Source organism: Rutilus rutilus, assembly GCF_951802725.1.
Source record: "Rutilus rutilus genome assembly, chromosome: 2".
Classification (NCBI taxonomy): domain Eukaryota; kingdom Metazoa; phylum Chordata; class Actinopteri; order Cypriniformes; family Leuciscidae; genus Rutilus; species Rutilus rutilus.
Window position 1 is genome coordinate 18,708,856 of NC_140210.1, and position 23,332 is coordinate 18,732,187.

A 23,332-nucleotide genomic window follows, 5' to 3' on the forward strand; every position below is an offset into this window, starting at 1 on the left:
TAAGAAGTTATTCATTCATGGGTTGCAGCAGATATAGTTTACACACAGCACATAAGAAACTGACAGACAACTTTTAGCTGTTTATGGCACATCACTTAAAACAAATATGATTAGTGCATCAGCATCCTTAGAGACAGGCACTGACTATTTGTCTATATTTATAACTTCACCATAGACACCATGACAGCAGATAGGCCAAATGATGAATTGTTGTGAGCATGGAAGTGTCTTTTGTGTATATATATATATATATATATATATATATATAACGTCACATTCCACTACTTTCTGAATAAATTACACATTATTTTCACTGCCTCATACCATATATCTTCTTCAGCTAAGAACAACACAATGTGTTTAAAGAGAGATGCATTCAATGATGTTAATAGGAAGAAAAACTAACAATTATGTGGATGAATATGAAAAACTGCATAGATACAAAATCATCACCGTGATCTGCATAACCTCATTGATACACTATAAAGAAGTGCTTGTTATTTATCTAATCATAATATGTAGCCTATTAAGTGGTAAGAATAAGCATCATTATTATGGTGGTTAGAGGTAGGCTATTCGTAATATTGTTTAATGTGTTTTTCTGATATGCTGCACATCAGCAAAGTAGCATAATGCTCTAACAATTTAACAAATTTCTAATAAATAAATAAAGTTGCAGCGTTCGTTTCTGCACGCATTAAATTTGCTGATAATAAGTAGCCTAGGCTATACATTCGGATTACCTTGCATAGTACATTAGATCCGACGAAATACAGAGCAATGTAGAAATGTCGGACATTACTACAACATTTAACTTTAAATAAGTGTTTTGTGTGTGTGTGTGTGTGTGTGTGTGTGTGTGTGTGTAAAGCAAACAACAGAGGACTTCACACTCGTGAGCGTTTGTTCGAGATTTTCAGGTGTCCTTGCGACTATTGGTGCCCTCGAGCGCATACAACAGCAAGAGACTCACAGCCGTTAACGTGACGTTTGATTCAGAAATGAAATGTATCTGACCGAACTTTTTCAGCAACATCAAATAACCATATTCCTTGCTGTTAGCACACTAAACAACATTTTAATGTTTTCACAGAAAAATAGTGGTAGGCTAACTCTCCTCAAAATACGTAAGGCAGTTAGCCTTTGGAATGGAAACAAAATACCAAAGTAACAAAAGACAGGCTTCTGCTCCGTTGTTAAAGAATATCCCCATCCCCCCCCCAGTCCGACAGTTCCTATTCATTTCACGTCGCCACACTGGTGCCTTCATGCGCTGGCCAGATGTATGAACTGTTTCCATTAGAAAACAATTATCTGATCATCCTGGACTGCTTATCTTTAATAATTAAACTCCATTTGAACACATTGAGTATTCAAACAGCTTTGCCAAGCAACGGTCAACTTCAAAGCTGCCCTATTTCCACAACGGAGAGCAGTGGGGGACTCCCAACGGCAACTTTACACCGCGAGCTGACTGAAACTTTTAAGCATTTCTGAAAATAGCACAAAGCCAGAATAAGTCCAAGAAGTCCTCCCTCAAATGTAAACCTTCCCAAGTCGTACATACCTATTATTCCAGTACTAACGTCCTTTGTTTGGTGGCTTTTCATGAAGTTTGTAAGTTTCAAGTATCTGCATTGTACCGACGCTCACTCTCAGCGGCTCTCTCTGCTCACTGAATTATCCGATCCACACACACAGCGCTCTTAGTATTTCTCCGCGCTCCTTGCACAGCGCACGGATCTACTTCCTATTGGCATGAAGATGAAACGGCCGTTGCTTTCCCCTCACAGTGGGACGGGAGAAGTCTTTGATGTTTCATTTTATGTGCTAAACCTAGTCTCTAATGAAGAAATATGCCGCGTCATACGCTTTTTGGAACAAAGCAATGGAATTATCTCCATGGATATCAGCATTTGAGATATTGGTTACAATAAAAGCCCCACGCACAAGATACCTACATTACCTGTAGACTACTAAATTGATAGTCAAATTTAAAAATATATAATGATGCCAATGTTTCAACAGTTACGCTTTCTAACTCACATATGCGACTGCTTTGCGCGCGTGCTCCATGAAAAAATTCTCAATAGAACGTTTTTGACCTATCAGTACACCATAAGCTATGCTCGTTTTGATAATTAATGTAAACAGAATTGCGGGGAAAGAGGATCGAATGTGTCAAAATATCAGATAGGCTATGGAATATCTATAGTCGTTCAAATTAACCACGCGCAACGGCTATTATGTATTACGATTTAAAAAGTAGCCTATAGGCTATATTAACTATATAATTCGTATAGTGAGGAGGACTATACAGCTATTTTCTTTTAACATTTGATTTTTTATTATAATTATTTTTTACTTAGGCCTACAGATAATTGATAATCTGAACAATTTAAAACAATTAGGCTAATCTTTGTTCTATTGTCTTTATTTGAGATAGCCTACTGCTTTTCTTTCTTTCTTTCTTTCTTTCTTTCTTTCTTTCTTTCTTTCTTTCTTTCTTTCTTTCTTTTTTACTGATTAGGCTACTTGTCTTTAATAGACTTATGCAATCTTGAAGCAAAAGCTTGCTTAATTAAGAAGTTGTTCATCTCTGCTGTGGTGTCTCGAATCCAATTCGAATTTCCATGGTATCGCTATATCGACTGAAATCGTGACGAATACGGACATTCTTTACATGTTTAGGTGAATTTAATAAACAGAAACTCTAAAAATGAAAAGCAACGTTCCATGCCATATGGAAACTGGGGAAAAGTTGCAGTGACAGACGGAAAATCTTTCTAAAGCGTGGCTCTAGCACGGCACATGCACTCTGTTGCTCGCGAATGATGGCGCTGTCTCACTGCTGTGCCAGAGCGCGAGCGATCCACGAGGCTGTGCGCTCTATACTCAATCTGTGCAACTCACTTTATAATGCTTACATCGAGTTGCGTGTGTCCACTGCCTCTGCATGACCATTTATTACTAAGCGTAAGACATAATGTTAATAACTATTATATTTATTGCGGGTTAAGAAGCACACATAAACGAGTAGCCTAATGGTTAACAGTATAGTAATAGCTACTGATTTGCCTTTTTCTGTAGCCTAATGTTTTTTTTTTTTAAACAAGAAGTTGCATTTGGCAAAGTTGAAAAGCTATTGTGAAAGAAGCTCACCAGATTCAGCGGGCAAAAGCCGCCGCTCCAAAGTTGCGTCTAAATGATCTCCAGGACGTTTTGCCAAAAAGAGTATGTGAGCATTTCTTCGCATGGAGATTCAGTCAAAACTCGTAATAAATCCGGGTCGTGGTGTTGTAGCCCCTACATTTCCTCACGCATCCGAAATCCTCGTGAGCAGGATTCCACGCAACCACGCGTGCAGAGACTATAGCCACAATACTCACTCAGAGCTCGTGCGCTCAGGCAGTGGAGGAGGCGCGCGGATCCTCCGGGATGCCTGGCTGGCTTTCCGCCGCTGTGACGTCACTGCTCTCCCGGGGGAGTCGATCATTTGATTCAGTGATCTCACCTCTACCATAGGCTACGCTTTGACGTTTCGCACTGACATTGAAGGCTGTTTATTGAATTATCAGCCTAACTGAACTTTGTAAGACTTCAGCTGTCTGTGCATCCATTACATTTGGATCAATAAAATAGAACATTCTGCCTCTCAAACAGACTGGTCATTCAGTTTAATAGTTAAGTTATTTGGCTAATTTGAGACTGTGAAACATCTTGATTGTATAAAGTGAGTATACTGACCTTTGGGTTTGAATTTTTATAATAGCTGGACTGTGGCATGTTGCTTAAATAAGAGCACCTGATGTTCATTAAGTTTACACTCATAAAGCATTTGCCCTGGGGGCTCTTTGAATGAGAGGCATCAGGTCCCTGTGTGTCTGTGTGTGTGTGTCTGTGTGTGAGTGTATTTGTGTGCCCCACACTCCCCCTCTGACCATTTATCGAAACGCAAGATCATTCGGTCACCCCACCATGGCAGGTCCTTACGCACTCACACAAACACACAGTTTCACTCTGATCCCCCCTCCCCTCCACTCCATAAAGGTTTAATTGGATTCCGGTCAGGTGACGTGAGGGAGCCGGCCGGTGCTTTTGATCCTGCCAGTGCTGAGACATTCCGTTGCTGGTCTGGAGTTTGTGGAGTGCCGGCCCTAAAACAGAACAGCCGGCATGGAGGAGGTGCATTCAATGAGAGCTTCACAATTACTGGATGTCTCAGCACGGGCTTTTTACCTTAACATCTCATAGTGGCCATAAAGGTTGTTTATGTTCAGTTTTTGGGACAGATAGGCTAATAGGTTTCTGGAGTAATTTTATCAATCAAAATGACAATGATTTAAAGGGATAGGCCATCCAACATTTGTTTTAATTTTGTCATTATTTACTCATCCTCATTTCAATCCACTGTATGACTTTCTTTGTTGAATATAAAAGATATTGGTAACAGTTTTGGTTCACATCGACTTCCACTGTATATATGGACTAAAAAACAATAGAAGTCGATACAAACTGAAACTGTTTGGTTTCCAACATTGTTCAAAATACTATTGTGTTCAGCAGAAAAAAAGAAAGTCATACATGCAGGGGGAGTACATGTGGACAGAATTAAAATTTTAGGTGAACTATCCCTTTAAAGATGTTGAGCATGACACTGACTTGCACCGATTTCTTTTTTTCAGTGTCTTGTTTCCATAAGGTTGAAGAAAATATGATCACAGCCACATTTGATCATTAAAAAACTCAGTCTAATTGAAGTTCCTCTTAAAAGACAAGTGGACACATGCAGTGACACTTCCCAAGTGTTTATGTGAAAGCAAAGTTGTTTTAGATAAAAGTGACTGCCAGACATTTTTTTAATCAAAAGCACCGTTATGCAATGTCATATGGTAAAGAACAAGCTCTGTCCCCACAAATATCTTCAAAAGAAAATAAGAGGCATCACCAATAATACCATATTTAGAGAATGTGGAACATGGATGTCACAGCGCTCTCTTTTTCATTTCTCTGGAGAACTGCAGATTATCTCTATAAATCCTTCAAGCTAAAGTCTCAGAATAATTGCCACTTACCAGTATCACACCCCATACTTAATATCTGTTCACTAGTACATCATTGAAAATTAAACATTGAATATGGATGATCTCTAAAACACTTGGTTTTATTTGCTGCATTCCCATCCAACTAAGCATGGCACAAGATGGTATTCTACAGAAATAGTGAGCTTTTTCCTCATTCAAGTGTTAGAAGCACTTTTTAGCAATGGATGGCAGTACAATATATCTCTAATATATTGCTGCAGGGTGCTAGTATTCTCAGTGGAATAAAGCATGAAATACTATCATCTTACTTTCGAGAGCTTACAGAGCTAGTTCGGCCATGAGCTAATTTGAGGCATTTGTCCTCGGTTACTACCTACCCTCAAACATGGCGCATCACAGTTATATTCCATTCTGATTTAGCATTTTTCCTATTAAATAAATGCCACTTGTGAATATGTCAAAGTATATCACTGTAATATTAGTAGTATGGGTTGAGAGGAGAAAATCTATTGACTGAGGTGAAATATGTAAATAAACATTTGTAAATGATTCTATGACAGACAGCTTTGGAGCTTTGGAGCTTTGGAACATGACAAAAAAAAAGGGTAGTCCAACTAAATGTACACACTTGCAGTGTAGTTGATCAACTGAAACAATCTAGTTTTGTTTTGAGCTGTTGTTGTTCTGAAAATTGTACTTGCATTATCCCATTCTTCCAGCCACTCATGGTCGAAGTTCCCGGTTTGAGAGCATTGGCACCCTGTTGGTGGAGAAGGGGTAATGGTGCGAGAGGCTGCAAGAAAAGTGAGACAATAGACCATGTCAAAACATATAAATGTTGCAGAGGGAAGATACAAACTTCAAGACAACACAGAAAGCACTGTCATTCTGAATGTCTAATTGAACACTACATTAGACTTTGTTCAGACTTTATCTAGAATAAATTTTCAAGGTATGGGATTACGAAAACAAGGATCATTTTAGGTGGTATAAAACAGACAAAAGGGATTGTTAATCTATTCTCTGTTGTTTGATTTCTTGTGAGTGAACGCCCTGTCCGAGACTGATGTAATACCTTGTAACATCAACTCTATCAAGCCTTTAACATGAGACTGAGAGTGGGGATTTTTTTATTTATCATATAAGATCTCAGTGGTTTTCACTGCCCCACAAGTCTGTCTCCATCTGACAGGCTGTAATTATGATTGTAATTATGTCATATTCAAAAATGACATGTTTTCCTGGTTGAATGTCTCAGAATTGTGTGACTTACTGTTTAAGACATGGAACAATAACTATGATCTTTAAAATCAATGTCATGTATTATACACACAGCTGGGTGTGAACAGTCATCTATTAGTTGCATTTTAAAGAAAAATTAAGTAAAAAATAAAAACCTTACAATTATTTATAAGCATGAAAGCATTTCTGATGAAAAATGACAACATAATTTTACACTGCAGGAGGAACATAGTCAGGAACATAGTCAGGGAAAAACATATGGTCGGGATACAATACAATAAGTAACAATTATGCAAAGAAAAGAAGACTGAGTGCAAAGGTATATGGGGGCACAGAACCTAAAATTCCAAATATGTTCTGAAACACTGTCATCAAATACAAAATATAGTTATAAGAGAACCTTGTGACAAAAAAAATTGTCAATACTGTATCCCCAATCACACATTGTGGGTCCCCAGTTTGAAAAACCCTGCACCAAATCCCTCTACAGTATTAAATATGTGTGTGCATCTGAACTGGTGCACTTTTTTTTTATGGGTTAAGTCCTCTGAAGGGTGTCTGAGTCAGAGTCTTATTTTGAAAGGCCTTGTCATGCTGGTTTTAACCCTTATGTTCTCTATTCCCCATCAATCACATTTCCCTTCAGTCATAATCTCATGGAAATAGTGTTAGATTACAGAAAAAAATAAGCATTTCCTACATGGATTTGCATGCTTGGATTAGTACAGTCATGTACTTGAGGCATATTCCGCACACGCACATTAGAACCATATGTAGATCTTTTGTAAACCAATCCTGTCTTTCTGTCTGACACTCTGAATTTATGCTCTGAATTATCCTTAAGTGTGTAGCTGTTGTTTTCTCTGATGCATTCTCAAACAGCTGATTTCCCCACGTGTTTCTGTCAAGGAATGATCTCAAAGATTTATAGCAAACAGGAAATGGATCAGCATCAGAGGGGAACATGCCCAGTCTGACTTTTAGAGATTGAAGTCATGATTGATCTCATCGTCCATGTGACCTCTCTGGATTTTTTTACATACCCATCTGAGTTGAGTTTCACCAAAGCATTGCTGTATGAAGACCACATGTATGACCTACAAACATATGGTAATCATTCAAGGTGTTGTCAAAGTCTCAGAGTCATTGTTGTAAATTTGAGCCAACGTCACTGTTATAAAATAGAAATGTGGTATTACACTGATTTGTAAAAAATGTAGTCCAAACCACTTACACACAATACCAGTTACTTAATTCATCTGTCTTCTTTGGTCATTTACTAATTGACAATGTAACTACGGTGTTGCATGCTCATAATTTCATTACCATCAAATAAGATAACCAGATAAGATAACCAAGAACATTCCAGTTATAGTTATTCGTAATATTTTGGTAATTTCAAGAATTGTTTTGCAATTTAACTGCAACCCCACGTGCCTGTAATTTCAAAACAATTATTTTATCGACTCACAATGTTGCCAGTATGGCCGCCTAAGGTTATAAGATAACTAAGAACAGTTTGTAGGCCTACTATATTCATTATACTATAGTCATTTTACTTACTGGAAAAGTAGCTGGAATGTAATAGGCCCATACATTTATTACCATCAAATTACACATTCTTTATAAATGTTCTGTTGACCAGAATTTGCTATTTAAAATGTAATTAAATGTGAGTTGAAATTTTAAATTTCCCTTAAGATAAAATGTGTTTCTTTTCACCAATCAGAAGATACTATATTAGATCAGCTAATATGTAGCCTAAATCTACCTTTTCATAAAACCAGTAGGGAAATCTATGGAAGCTTGTTTCCGCCACAAAATAAAACATTTTAAAAGATAATTGCGACTTTTTATCTCACAATTGCGAGTTTACATCTCGCAATTCTGACTTTATTTATCAGAATTGCGAGATATAAAGTCAGAATTGCGTGAAATAAAGTCGCAATTGCGTGTTATAAAGTCAGAATTGCGAGATATAAAGTCAGAATTGAGTCATATAAAGTCAGAATTCTGACTTTTTTTCTCGCAATTGCGAGTTTATATCTCGCAATTCTGACATCTTTTCTCAGAATTGTGAGATATAAAGTCCAGTTCTAAGGGAAAAAAATACGGGTTTTTTTTTTTTTTTTTTACCTCAGAATAGTTTATATCTCACAATTCTGACTTTATAACACGCAATTGCGAATTTATATCATGCAATTCTGATTTTAAATCTCCCAATTGCGACTTTTATTTCTCAGAATTGCGACTTTATATCTCGCAATTGCGACTTTATTTCCCAGAATTGCGACTTTATAACACGAAATTCTGACTTTATATCTCGCAATTGCGACTTTATTTGTCAGAATTGCGACTTTATAACACGCAATTCTGACTTTATATCTCGCAATTGCGACTTTATTTCTCAGAATTGCGACTTTATTTCTCACAATTCTGACTTCATATCTCGCAATTGTGAGAAAAAAAAAGTCACAATTCTGACTTGATATATCGCAATTGTGAGAAAAAAAGTCAGAATTGTGAGATAAAAAGTCGCAATTATTATTATTTATTTATTATTCATTGGCGGAAACAAGATTCCATAGAAATCTGCAGATGCATCAAGAGTCTTTTTGAACGATTCTGAATCAATCAGAAGAATCCATTCGGAGTTTAATTTTAACTGCGTGGGACATTTTGCGCCCCTACACTATTGTGGAAAACTTGAACGCTCATTTGATGTTAAAGATGCTGATAATAGCTTAATTCAGCTCAAGACAGCAATTATCCACTCTACAATGACAACATACTTCAAGACTTTGAATCACCGAACAAAGCGGAAAGCGTGGAATAGCCTTTGATGCATGGACGTCTACTGTCTGCTACACACTACAATACCACACTTCTCTGTTTGGTTATTGAATTTGGTATTTAATTAGTTGTGTTATGGATCCCATGTGTATCCCACCTTTTCTTTTAACCATGGACGACTGAACTCCTTAACACGAGTGTCCTCACAGGTTCACTACTAACATTTGACAATCATAAAGTGTCCACATGCAACAACATTTATAATGCAACAACATTTATGTATATAGTTATAATGTTCAGATGCAAAAACCTCTAAGTGCCATCTGAAATTTTCTTCTAGAATGGTCATTTTTATCAATCTCGTATATTTAAGTTCAGTAATTTCACTTAAATGACAATTTATAGGTGATTTTTATTGCCATTTAAGTGAAATTACTGAACTTAAATATACAAGCTTGATAAAAAATGATCATTCTAGAAGAAAATTTCAGATGGCACTATATATATATATTTATTTATTTTTTAGTTTGGACCAGGGCCACTAACAAAAAGTATTTGTACAAATATACAGAGCCAAAAATCACGCACACAAAAATACTCACATGTGTGCACCCTTGGCCTGTGTAAGAAGATCATATATTCTATGAGATTTATCAGGCTTACAGAATGCCCTGGGGTTGCATGTTTCTAATCCTCCATCTCTGAGCATTGATACCGCCTTTTGACTGAAATAAGCTCCACTCTCCAGAGCTACACTGAACACATCTATACTCAAGTGAGCTGAGTTATTCTCTTCATGCTAATTTAGATAGAACTTAAAACACAGTCTGAAACTTTTCTATCCAATTTATGGTAATAAAGGCTCAACGATATCTTACCCAGATCTCTGTAGAACAACTTGCCATCATTTAGAATGCAAATGAAAGCTTGCTAAGACATGTTAAAAGAACTGGTAGATGCTACATTTCAGATATATTCATCCCATGGAAATAGTACATTCATACTATCCTTATGTCTCTGCTATTGACTCTGTCAAAACCAGATGGTAACCAGTGGCTTGATGATGCTCCAAAAAGCTTACAAATATATCATAGTCAATGGAGCGCACTATATCCCATGTCTGCCAAAGTCGTACCATAACTTTGTGTGTTATTTAATTTTTTGTCTGTAATGTAATCGCGGTCTGAAAGGGGTGTGTATGGGTGAAATCAGGATTTGGGTCCCCCTCAGTTGCATATTGCAGTCCGGGAGTGGGTGTTGGGGGGTTCCCTTGAAATGGAAGAGGTAAGGGGGCACAATGGCTGAGTAATAGTAATAGTAATATTCATAATAAGTAATATCAGTCATAAAATAAGGAAGAAATATTGAAATAACAATTTTAAATGATAGAACAAATCAAATTAATATAAAAAAAAGGAGTAATCAACATTAGTACTGCCATCAGTACAAACTATTAAAACAAAACACCAGCAAATAGAACAAACACTGTTAGAGGACAAAATCATAAAGCATAAAATCTTGTTAGTTATTCAGCTAATGTATGTGCGATCATACAGATCAAAAGAAAGAGTAGGATGACTCAGCTTCCCAATGGAGGACCAAGAAGACGCTTTTAAGTGTTTGACATTGAGGTTCCTGTTAACATTCAGAAGAAAATGCACATCGACACCACTCTCATTTGCATTCCTGTCAACTAGTTGTATTTTTGTGACAAAGAATAGAAACAATCCTCAATGTCCACCACTTTTACTTTTTTAATGTAAAATTTTCTTAATGTGTCTCACTTTTGACTCCTTCCTTGACTCTGTCTCTTACAATCTTGTTTGCTAACCTTCAGGGGCAAAAACACAGGGACACTTAAGAGACCAAAGTTTTTATCTGTTTAGACAAAATGGTTCTCAGCTATTCTAGCAGTGTCCACTGGGCCTCAAATCTTTCAACACAACACAGCACGGCTTCTGTCCTTCTGACGCATACACAACACACTCTCTAGCAAACGTCACTCTATAGTGACTTTTACTCTGCACCACTAAAATGTCACACTGTGGTGCCGTATGCATGGGGAAAATAGTTGAAAAGGTAACTATATAGAAGTATAAAGAATTTCAAGAATGCATTTGTTTCACTGCATTACTCTGGAAAATGAAAAGGGTCTTTTAAAAACTGATAGGAACTTATAACTGTTTTAAGCCACAGCGCGGCCACTGCACATTAAAAGCAGAATTCAAATAATTACCAGTATGACCAGGTCATTTCATTCACTAGCCCCCGGTCACCCCGCGTTTTCTAAAAGTGCCCTGGAGCAGCATAATGTGAGTATTCCTGCTGTGGACGTTTCAGGGAGCAGCGAAGATCAGCGTGAATGAACAGCCATTAGCATGTCAGAGCACAGAGCCAATTAGAGCCAGTCAGTTGCTATGGCTAATCAAAAGACTATATGCTCAACATTAGATGTAGCACACTCTTTTTCTTTCATAAAATGCCTGTTCCTCAATGTGCCGAGATTCTCCATTTCAGTATATATCACTTTACCCATTGAGTATGTTGGAATGAGCAATGCCACTTATTTTCCTTTCAATCTGATACCATGGCCAATACCACCTGAATGGAATTTTTTGTGATTTCAAAGCATAAGAGGTAGAATTATATTTATTTTTTAACATTTATAAGCTAAAGTGCAAATGGTCAGACTTCTGTTTTTGTTCATTTATTAATTTGTAATTTATTAACAATTAAAAAGTTATATGTTTATAATAAACTTTACACAAACCTGTTATGATAAATGTCACATTTACTTTTGTTGTCCGTGTTAGTCTGTCATTTTTCTATCTAGTTTGAACAAGCTGCGATTGAGGTGAGTACTGACTGTTTTTCAGCATTTCTGCATATTAAAGTGCCCCATTTATGCTTTTCCCAATATTACCTTTCATGCAGCATGTATTAGCTGTTTGTGTATGTAAAAGGTCTGCAAAGTTTTACAGATCAAAGTGCGTGACATTATTATAAAAGAACCGATTCTGAACTGCTGAAATGAGTCGTCAACAATTCCAGTCTCACTTCCTGCTACATACCTACGTAATGATGTAACAAATTTGCATAATGCCAGCTTGTGGTCTTCATTGGCTGCCTCCAACAACGTCTACTTTGACCCGCCCTCAAACACTGTAGTTGTAGCTCAGGCCCAGTAGAGTTTGGTTTGTGTTGTCGACACGTCGTGAAGATGTGTTTTCAGTGCTGTGAATCCACTTTACATGCATTTTAAAAGGATGAGAACTGGTGCTTGAATTGAGATGGAAAAAACTGACGCCATCATTGTTATCAATGTGTATCAAGCACTGAGGAAGCCTCCGGAGCTGAAATGCAGATATGGTAATAGGTGTTTGGTTTCCAACACGCTGTGTAAGCGTTCGACCAATCACAACAGATTGAGCCATCTGGCCAATCAGAGCAGAGTAGGCTTGCCGAGAGGAGATGTTTAGAGAGACTAAATCTCAGAACAAACTGTTTTCAGAATCTTTGAGAAATGAGGTGATGTGCAATGTATATTATGAGAATATTAACATTTATCAGTGTTTTTAAACTTGGATGCATGTAAACCCTTTTGTTGGAGACCTCCAAAACAAGTTAGGAACCTTTGAAATGGCATAATAGTGGCACTTTAAAATAAGTGTAAGGATAAAATGCTTACAATACTTTACTATATAGTTCATTTTTCTACTTTGAAGCTTGTGATAGGCAATACATTTTTTGTGGCTGATAAAAAAAAAAAAAAAAAAATCGCTAGTTACAAAAATGTATAGGTTTGATATATTAAGGGATTTCCACTAATTCCACTTGTTTGTGATTAATTAATTAATCAATAAATTAATAAAAAAAAATTATATTTGAATAAAAATTTTAGAAAGGAAAACACAAACAAAACAAACAGTTAATCATGCCTCTTTAACCGTGTGTTATTTCTGTATGGAAGGCATTTTCCTACCATTGGAGCAACAGAGCAGTTCAGTCATGATGTCAATTTGTAGGCCAACCTGGAAGAGTAATTTACCATGTTCTCCCTCTGGAATATGTTTTTAAAATAGTGGTTTTCGATTTATGAGTACATAAGGTGTGTGGTTAACATTAATTAAAGACATGTTTTGTTTTTTAACCTAAATCACATACAGTCATTGCTCGAAATGAATTTTGTGCTCTATATAAACCTGACAAAGATGACTTTTTTTTTTCATATTTTCGAGGAACTGCAGTGTTTGTTTCTGACTCTGTATTTCAGGAGATAGATTGCAATCTTTAGGACTGCAAACAAGAAAAACGCCCAAGCAGCACTCTTTCTTTCACTCTGTATTTCTATATCTGTCTCTTTTTTGATACACTTAAATGGTGTGTCCGCTCAGGATCTTCATGACAGTTTGACTGACAGCTGAACAGAAAAGCTATTTGCTTGAATAAAGAAAAAACACACAAAGAGCGTTAGGAGGTCTGTTATTTCTGACACTGAGCTGCCTCCAAGACACAAGGATAGCGATCAAGGTACCAATAAGAAGAGAGTGATTGAGAACGAGTGAGTGGGGAGAAAGAGAGAGATGGACTGAGTGAAATTAAAATATCCTATATCGTCTTCAGTGGTTTTATAATGTTTCCAGTCTCCTGGTGCTGTGCCCCTTTTCATATGAGCTCAATCAATATCGCTCCATCACAACAATGTAACAAACTGCTGTCTGCTTTATGATGGACCATCACTTACACGTTTAAAAGGTCACTCAGACTGCACAAGTCACGAAAGGACAGGTTCAAAAGTACACATTGATATTAAAAATGAGAATCAATATAACTGTCATAAGGAATTCTGCCATTTGAAATCTTCATGCACAGCTATCTGTCAGGGAGCCACACACTAAACAGAGTAAGTTTCAGAATGCTTTATTTGAACAAACTGATAAGGCAATAAAACAATTGGCAGGCAGATGAGAGAAGCAGACAACGACTGATGAAAGGTGAGTTGCTCCTGGAGGGAGGGAGATGAGGAACTGGGAACCAGGAACAGGAACGAGGAGAGGAAAGAATGAGGTTAGTATAAGGTAAACCAGTATAAAGTATAAAGTAAGAGGTAAACCAACAGGAGGTGGTCTGAGCTCTAGACAAGACTAGACAAAGGCTGAATCTGAATCCGAAATCACCCCCCTAAACCCTCATTCACTATTCCCTACATTAGTCTACTAATACAGCTCACCTGAAGGAGTGAATGAAAACGAGTGAGTGAATTCGGACAGCCGTTGAGCATACATCGGTTGTACACTCGTTATGTGTCGTTATATGTAGGATTGAATAAGTGCACTCAGTAAAGTCCACTATGGTTTCAGACCCCACTAGAAATGACTGTCCCTTCAATTAACACCCTATTTGAGGGGATGGGGTAATTTTAGATTCAGCCAAAGTGTGTGTGTGTGGCGGGTCCTTTTAAACAGGTGCTGGGGTGATGAGTGACAGCTGGTGGTGATCAGAACTCAGGTGATTGTGATCTCAGTGCTTGAGTGTGGGTGGAGCCTTATGATTCAGTGCAGGTGAGCTGAAGGAGGGATGATGGGAAATTAAATGTAGGATGGTGACTGAGCTGGTGACCGTGACTCTATGGCTATTTTCATAAACGGACATTTCACCCCTCTTCGTTTTCAAAAATAACATTGTGCACACCTGTCAGTTTTCAGAAAAGTGTTAGTTTACACGAACCCGTGTATATGCCGTCAAGAGCAGTGTAACGAGAAGCTCAAGCTCACGTTAGCCAATCAGAATCCCGAAAATAGTCACATACTGTGACGTCGGCTCCCTAAAACTCAGTTATTCTCAGTGTACATGCAAACGTGCAAACGAAGTTTTCCAAAATCTCCACTCTGGCCGGAGTTTTTAGAAAGAATCGTTTTCAGACGCGAATTCTCCGTTTGCGTGTAAACAAAGGGCACAAACGAAGGGAAATATCTCCGTTTTTCAAAATAACCATGTACGTGTAAACGTGCAGCTAGGTGTGTTCGACATCGGCTGTGGCTGGATGTAACTGATCGGCGAGAGTAGCCACGTGCAGGCGGGGAGGAGCTGCAAATGGAGACGTGAAGTCGGACACTTTCTGCTTCCCGTAGTGACCGCTCACGTGGTGTTTGCATACTTTACCACAGCTGAAGTGAAATACACTTCCAAATAATACACAGATGTTTCAAAGACATTTTCATTCAATACTTTATGTACTGATTCATACAGCATCTGTTTGAACAAGAATAAAGTTCAGCATAAGCTACTATCAATGAAGTGGAGTCTACGTTTTTTGATCAGTTTTAATTTGATAAACATGACACAATATAACATCGCAACTACATGAAAAGAGTGTTTACTGTTATAAAAAACTGATTTGTGAGCTTTAGAGGAACTCCGGCCAATCGTGGAACAGCTGTGTCCTCATCAGAGCTCGTGCAGCCCAGTGCAGCCGCTCTTGAGAAGCTGCGCTGGCTGAGTTCTCTGGCTACTCTCTAATCGCTCTCGCGGTACTTTGATGGCATACATCACAGTCACGTGGCGTCGGCGCTGTATGAAGTCGAACAAAATTTCTAACCGGCATGCACTGCTTCAAGTCAGCCGCTGATCGGTCTGTGCAGAGCAGCATGAAGTCAAACAAGTCTACTGTCACACAGTTAGAAATAATGCATTGAGCACTGATGGAAAGTGACTTTAGGAACATTCCCTTAAGAAGAACTAGGAGCATATTTGTTAAAAATCCAATGTAAGCAAATAGTCAGTGGTATAAACCCTGCATAATGTGATCCTAGAGTCATCACTATTGTATCCTCGAACACTTAACACTTGACCATAAGTGATTTCAAAAGGATTGTCTCCCATGTAAGCTGAGATGAACCTCTTGCATCCCTTATCTATGAAATATTAAAATGTTTATAACGTTTATGTATAAAACAATACATACATATATATATACAGTATATATAATGCATCCTTGCTGAATAATAGTATTCATTTCTTTAAACAGCACCATTATAATAGCGCCATTTACTTGCACACTCTCACCATTGTTTTAGTGCCCAGTTCACTAATATAAATGGTTGCTACAGTTCCCATCTTGCAGGCTGGTTCTCAGTGCTAGGTTGTGAAAATAGTAGACTACACCCTTTCTTCCAATGCCATTAGATAAATCTTTAAATCCACAAAGACCTGTTTGTATACAACATTCTAATACCAGAGCTCAAATGGCCATAAGCCTGCTTTGCCTTTGCTGTGTTAAACCAATGGGAGTTTAAAGTCCCTTGCTTGCATGAATTCAAAGACCTGTAGAGGACAGGAGTGAGTTCAAACATGTCTCTACAAAGCAAAATTCCTCTTAGCTGTAGTTTTACTGAGAATGTGTCCAAAACAGAGAAGGAAAACAGCAACAGCCATTGAAGAGATGGAGAGATGAAAGTAATGAACGTGAAGTATTTATCACTTGGCACAGATATGTGGGAAAGTGCAATAAAGATGATTTAAACCTTTTGTAATCATACCAGGACAGTTTGGAAAGGCTTTGCTTAGCTTTGTTTCTTACTCTGCACATGGAACGCATATATCGTCATGCAAAGTGTGCAATATTGTCTGCGAGTAGAAGTGTCTGAATATGCTCATTTTCGCAACTTCACGCTCTTTCAAAATATAAAGAACTATGTGATGTCCATTACTTAATATATGAGTGATCAAATCAGTATTATTAGACATGCATGAATGAGTAAAATGTCTCACGATGGACTTCTCACCATGGTTTCCAGTTTTCCATCTTCTCCTTCCAGGCCTATATCTGCCCTATCATGCTCTTACATCATCACCGGCTATTTGGTAATAATAATAATAATAATAAGTTATACAGCGCCTTTCAAGGAAATTTATGGCATGGGAGATAATAACTGAACAAGTTTTGACATAGCAGAAAGGGGAACCAATCGGTTTCAAAATAATGTGAATAAATGAGTTTTAAGTTCTGTCTTAAAGGTATGTAGTGATAAGACAGTACAGAGTTTCTGGGGAAACTAATTCCAGAGCTTAGGGCCCATAATACTGAACGTCCTACCAGCAGTAGACAGTTTGAATTTGGGTAAAACAAACAGGTTGTCTGAACAAGATCTAAGAGTGCGGGCAGGAAGGTAAAGCTGAATTAACTGTGCTAGATATAAAGGTGCTAAACCATGACAGGCCCTATAAACTAAGACAAGTAGTTTGAACTGAATGGGCAATAGGCAATAGGGTGAGGGATTGGAGTGATGTGAGCAGATTTTTTGTAAAATGTAAGGGTATAAGCAGCAGAGATTTGTACCAGGACTTTAGCTGGAAGGTCACTAAACAAGGTGTTACAATAGTCCTATGTAGACGTAGAAGCATCTAACTCTGGTTGTAAGCCTAAACTTGACATAAACTGTAACTTGTCCCTCAAATCTGATTGGTTGATTGGAATGCTGTTCCAGGATCAACAAAGATGTTGTTCTTGGTGAAACAATGTTCATTGTTTAGGTCGATTCTCACCAAGGAATTGTATGTGTATCTGTTCATTCAACTGCAATAAGACAAGAAAGACAACTCAGTTCGGTACTCATGCATTGTCTGAGAGGCACCGTTCTGTGTGTATGCTTTAAGTGTGTGTGCACAGTCTATCAACTGTCCTGTGCGTCTTTCACGCTGACCCCAGGCCATCGAGTAGTCCTTATTTTCAAGCCCTGTATTTTCTTTCAAAACAGATTAGCAAGTGCAGTTCTTTTACTTTCATATCTCTCAGCTTTGCATCTCATCCCTGTATTTTTTTGAATAAATCCGTTCTGCACTGCACGCTGTACACAATAAGATGCTGTGAGACATACACACAGACATAAGGAGATGTGTATGCAGTCTTTTCTGTTCCTGTGACAAAACGCCTCTATGTTTTTCTCTTCCAGGCAGCAGCAGATAACAGCGATGAATCTAGTGTCTGTGTCCTTTTCTCTCAGGTGTAACTTTGAGCGCTTCCTAAAAGAAACGAAATGCCAAAAGAGGGGCATAAAACCCAGACCAAAGCAGCACGGAATGGTGTATTTACAGGAGTCTCTCAGAAAGTCAGAGCGAGATAGTAGTAAATGACAGTGCAGTTGTAAATATCCTAGTAGAAGCAGAGGAGAAAGTCACTGTGTCTCAGCAGAATCTCTGCTGATGTTACTGTTTTCTGGAGATGCGCTGTAGCAAAACATGTAGATTCTTACTCGGAAATCATCAGAACTGTCACTGTTACTGTCAGTTGACCAGATGTAGGATATGAGCTGTTCCAAAATTTAGTGAGCTGTCTGCTGCCTACATATACTAAACTGACTTTTTTGAAAGCAACATTTTACTGAGATGAAACGTAGTTTGATTTAGAACATTCAAAAAATTGCACTTTGTTTGTAAAGTGTATAATAGTCATGATACTTTATTGATACTATTAAACTTTTCTGTTAACATTTTGCTAAGCTAACAAAGTGATGCTGTATTGAGCTTAAAAAATACTCTACCCAGCACGTAATTTTGCGTTTAAAAGACGTCTAATAGCCGTCCAATCACAGCCCAGACATCTAGGCTAAAACAAGGCAAAATTTGGGCTGTCAGTGAAAATGTAATAGACGTCTAAACCATATCCCAAGAATAGACTAGTCCTCAATTAGATAACAAAGAAATGAAATGAGTGAAGAAAATGAAACCAAATAACTTGTAAACACTGTTTCCTTTGCTTACATAATGGTATATCATACATCTCGCAAGTAATTTTGGCAAAAAACGACATGTAGCCAAATTCAAGGTTATTGAATTATTGAACAAATTCAAGTGGGTTACTCATAGCCAGACTATTTAGGGTTATAGTTAACCTAGACGATGAAATGACGGCTATTGCTTGTTGGGCACGTACACAATTAGCCATAATATTTTAAAATAGTAAAATATCGGACAAAATATAATTTATTTATTATAATTGAGCTGTTTATATATCAAAGTACCACAGTTTCCATTTGATGACCTCACTGTACCATGATACTACAGCACAGTTATGCTGCCTCTTAAGATACCACAAAATAATGATGGCAGACAAAAATGTAAACAAATGTAAATATAAATAAAAACATACATAAATATATTTCATTTAATAAGTGTGAAATGATTCCCCTATTGCTGTATAATGTATTAACATCTTACTCCAGGGTACTTAAAAATACCATGTTACAAAACCATTATAATATGTTTAGTACATTTTCATTTGTCTTTTCAACTCTTGCCATGTAATTTCTTGATCTAATGAATAAAAAAAAAACAGACATGTACATGTTCTAACAAGGAGTTAACTTGATTCCAGTGATGAAAATGTTAAACCGAAACCACAAATTAATATTTTAAATTCATATTTCTCCATTGTCCTTTGAACATGCACATAGGATTGCATGGTTTGATGTCAAACCTGGCTTGACATGTCTTCACAGGCTTGTCAAACCTGGCTGCCTTCACAGGCCAAGTTAGAATATTTGCATGTGTAAATGAGATTACTAGAACTTTTGTTTCTCTAGAGGACTTGGAATATAGCACACAAGCCGTATGGAGGACTATTTTTATGGTGATTTGTTCTTGACAGGCCCTGGTGACGTATGCTTGAGTTATACGGAAAAGACCAGTATCATCTTTTGTGCTCCACAGAGGAAATTAAGTGATCTTGGTTTGGAATGACATGACTGTGAATGAATTAATTTCTATTTTTGGCTGAACTATTAAAAAGAGTAGTTAGAGTAGTACCAAACATAGCTCTTATGTTGTGTTGTAGGTATTGACACAATACTTTAACTGGCAAGATGTGCCTCTACAGCATTGCTCTGATACTTTAGCTCTGTGTGATAGTAATAGGATTCAGTGACCCCAGACTGGAGGTCAGTGGACCTGCTGCTCTCCTCTCTTCCTTGTACCTGTCACTCTGACTGCTGATGTGTGTCAGAGATCAGTATTGGGTAAAAAGCATTTTTCCCAGGATGCCATGCCACAATGTAAGATTTAAAGAAGGATTCTTGGCTACACTGTGAATAGACTGTACTATATTCAAAAAGTTACAACAACAATGTACAAATTATTAGTGTCAGTTAGAAGCAGGTTGTTGTATAATGTAATAAACCAGAGCCAGCCAATCAAATTACAGCCACACATCACATATCACTCACTCTAAAAAATGCTGGGTTGTTTCAACCCATGTTTGTGTCACATATAGACAAACCCAAACATTGGTTTAAATGATTAAATTCAAATTTAAACCCAACGGTTAGATTATTTGACCCAATTGAAACAACCCAGAATCTTTTAGACTGCATATATACTGTACACCGTGTTCCAAAGTATTATGCAAGGTACATTTCACTATAGGATTTTAATCCAATAAACATTCAGATCTTAGTTTTTCACTTTCAAAGAAAGTGTTTGTTTGTTTTATTTCTCATGTCTTTTTTAGATAACTGGTATCAATCTCAGACAGGTTTGTTAAATAGTTTGCCAGGTCTTCTTAGGGAAATGTAAAACCTAAAGAGGTTGTTCCACATTATTAAGCAGTCACAGTTCTCATGCAATATGGAGAGGAAGAAAGATCCTTCTGAAGATGAAAAGCATGAAATGGTGCAATATCTTGCAAGAGGCATAAAAACAACTAATATTTTGCAAATTCTGAATAAAGATCATTGAACTGTCAAAAGATTTGTGAGTGATTTAGAGCACAGGGTGTTCATGTATTTCTAAACCCACTGTACACGTTTCTCTGTTTGAGCTTTTGTTAGGTGTGGCTGAAATGCAACTTTATGCTCAACTGCCAGCCTGCATGGAGAGGTTCATGGGACTCCAGAGACACCAACGGCTTTAAATACCTGACTGCTGCTCAACTGTGGCTTTTTTTCTAGCTGCCCCTTTAAGGTAATTCATTTGCTTGACTGAAACTTTGGTATCACTTTATTCTGATAGTTCCTTTTAAACATTCTGTTAGCTATAAGTAACGTTGCACCTACATGTCTTGTGTCTCATGTAGCCTATTAGTAGACTGGTTGGGTCGGGTTAGAATAAGTATTTTCCAAAGTTACTTGTGAAAGTGCCCCTTTCACACAGAGATTCCGGAAAATACACGGATAAAGTGACCCGGGTTTGTTTGATTTTGATTCATTAACACTGCCAGTGATTTTCCGGAATCAGAGAGTGCGTTCACACACAACCTGTAAAAATCCCGTAAAGACACGTGACATCGATGTGACTTGTAATGTCTCAGCAGCGTCTTAAGTTTGCTTATGACCACGCTTGTAAAAAAAATTCTCTGATTCGATCATAAACTTGCGCATTACGTACCGTTTCACTAGCTGGCGAACGATCCCGGCTTCAGCGTCATCACTACGACACGGCATTATTACGGCTTTTGTTCACACCCCTGCCAAATTATTACCCCCCTCGTTGAAGTCAGTACCTGATTGCCTAATCCTAACCCCACCCCTAATCCTAACCCCTCCCCCAACCCTAACCCCTCCCCCACAACTAATCCTAAACCTACCAATACTACGGGGGTAATCATTTGGCGGGGGTCGAAATTCGGCACAACACCGGGACTGAACACGGCAATGTTACTAGGTCCCCAACCCGGCATCGATCCCGGCATCAATCCCGGGTCGTGTTTGCGTTCACACAGAAGGCGTTCTGGCAATTTCCCGGCAATTTGCCGGGATCATCGCGCTATGTGAAAGGGGCTGTGTCAGTAGAGTGTCTGTTGGGGAGCATCACAATGAAGAGTTTGCAGATATTAAGCAGACAGTCTACTAATCCTTTAATGAGAGTTAGTTGATGTAGTTGCAAAGTAACTTATAGTCAACAGAATATTTCAAGGGACCATCAAAATAAAGTGTTACTGAAACTTTCCTTAATAAGCTTTTATCTGACTGGGTTCTTCTGTGTTTTAAATCACTCACAAATCTGTTCAACATTCTTTTTGCAAAATATTAGTTGTTTTCATGTCGTTTGCAAGATATTGCACCATTTCATGCTTTTTTATCTTCAGAAAGATCTTTCCTCCTCCACATTTTGCATGAGAACTGTGACTTGCTTATATAATGCGGAACAACCTCTTTAAGTAGGTTTACCATTTCCCAAAGAAGACCTGGCATAATATTTAACAAACCTGTCTAAGATTGACACCAGTTATCTAAAAAGATATGAGAAATAAAACAAACAAACACTTTCTTTGAAAAACTAATAACTGATTGTGATATATAATGTAATAAACAAGTGCCAGCCAATCAGATCACAGTTTGCCAGATCGTGAAAATGCCTTCCAGTTTTGTGTACAATATGAATGAATTGTAATCTGAGGATCAGAATATTCTATCATTGACATACAGTGTGTGCAGCATATCAGAGGCAGGAAATGATTAAGGTTGCTGTAGTCTTGTCTTCAATAATTGCCATTGACCCCATGAAGACAAATGAAGAAGCTAATAAATTAAATATAGATATGAAGCTATGTACTGCTATACTAAATGGACCAGTCATTCTGGGCCCATCGTCTACAAACAGCTTCATTTGCCGCTGTTGCCGGTCATCCATTTACAGGGCAAGGTCAATCTAGATTACGTCCCTTAAACGTTCAGGCCACTTTGTCTTCTGTGTGCGAGAGAAAGCAGGCTATTATGATCCAGTTCCAGCAGAACTGATAACAATCTGGAATTAAAACTACCGCCTTCTCAGAACTGGTCTTTCCTCCACAGTCTACTCCCAGAGATTACAATTGGAATTGGGTGCCAGCACCTCTAAACAATTGCACCGTCAGTGAGACGTATATGCTAACTTTGCCTGGTATTGAACAATAATTGAGAAATACCAGTATAATTCTGATGCAGCCTTGTCTTGTCTCATCCTTTCTGCCTAGCACATTTAGGGTTTTTTATTTTTATTCAAAGATTTATCTATTACTGATCAATTTTTGGGGTAATTAAGTGGTATCATCACACAAACAAGATTACTGTTGTACCGCATAATCACAGATATTCAATAGAGTATCACACTCGCTGGAGTGATGTTCTATTGAATATCTGTTCAATATCTATATGCTTTTATTCAACAGTTTAATAAACAAGAAGTTAGTATTGTGTAACTTAAGTTTTGACAGTTTGTACTCAATTGTTGAAAGTTTGGTTTTAGTAAGTTTTTTTTGAAAGAAAGAAAGAAAGAAAGAA

The 23,332-nt window shown here is 37.6% G+C and overlaps 1 protein-coding gene across 12 annotated transcripts in view; it reads right to left on the bottom strand.

Moving 5' to 3' along the window:
* fat1a (FAT atypical cadherin 1a) overlaps nucleotides 1-3,413 on the bottom strand; it is a gene marked incomplete at its 3' end in the record, with an annotated part of 89,638 nt that extends 86,225 nt beyond the window's left edge. For 4 of the 12 annotated variants that reach the window (XR_014626595.1, XR_014626596.1, XR_014626597.1 and 1 more), the window contains exon 1: nucleotides 1,568-2,059. Of the gene's footprint in view, nucleotides 1-1,567; nucleotides 2,060-3,162 lie in introns of those variants that run through there. The other 8 variants (XM_084402847.1, XM_084402846.1, XM_084402843.1 and 5 more) reach the window with 4 other exon arrangements.
* Nucleotides 3,414-23,332: the final 19,919 nt, after the last annotated feature.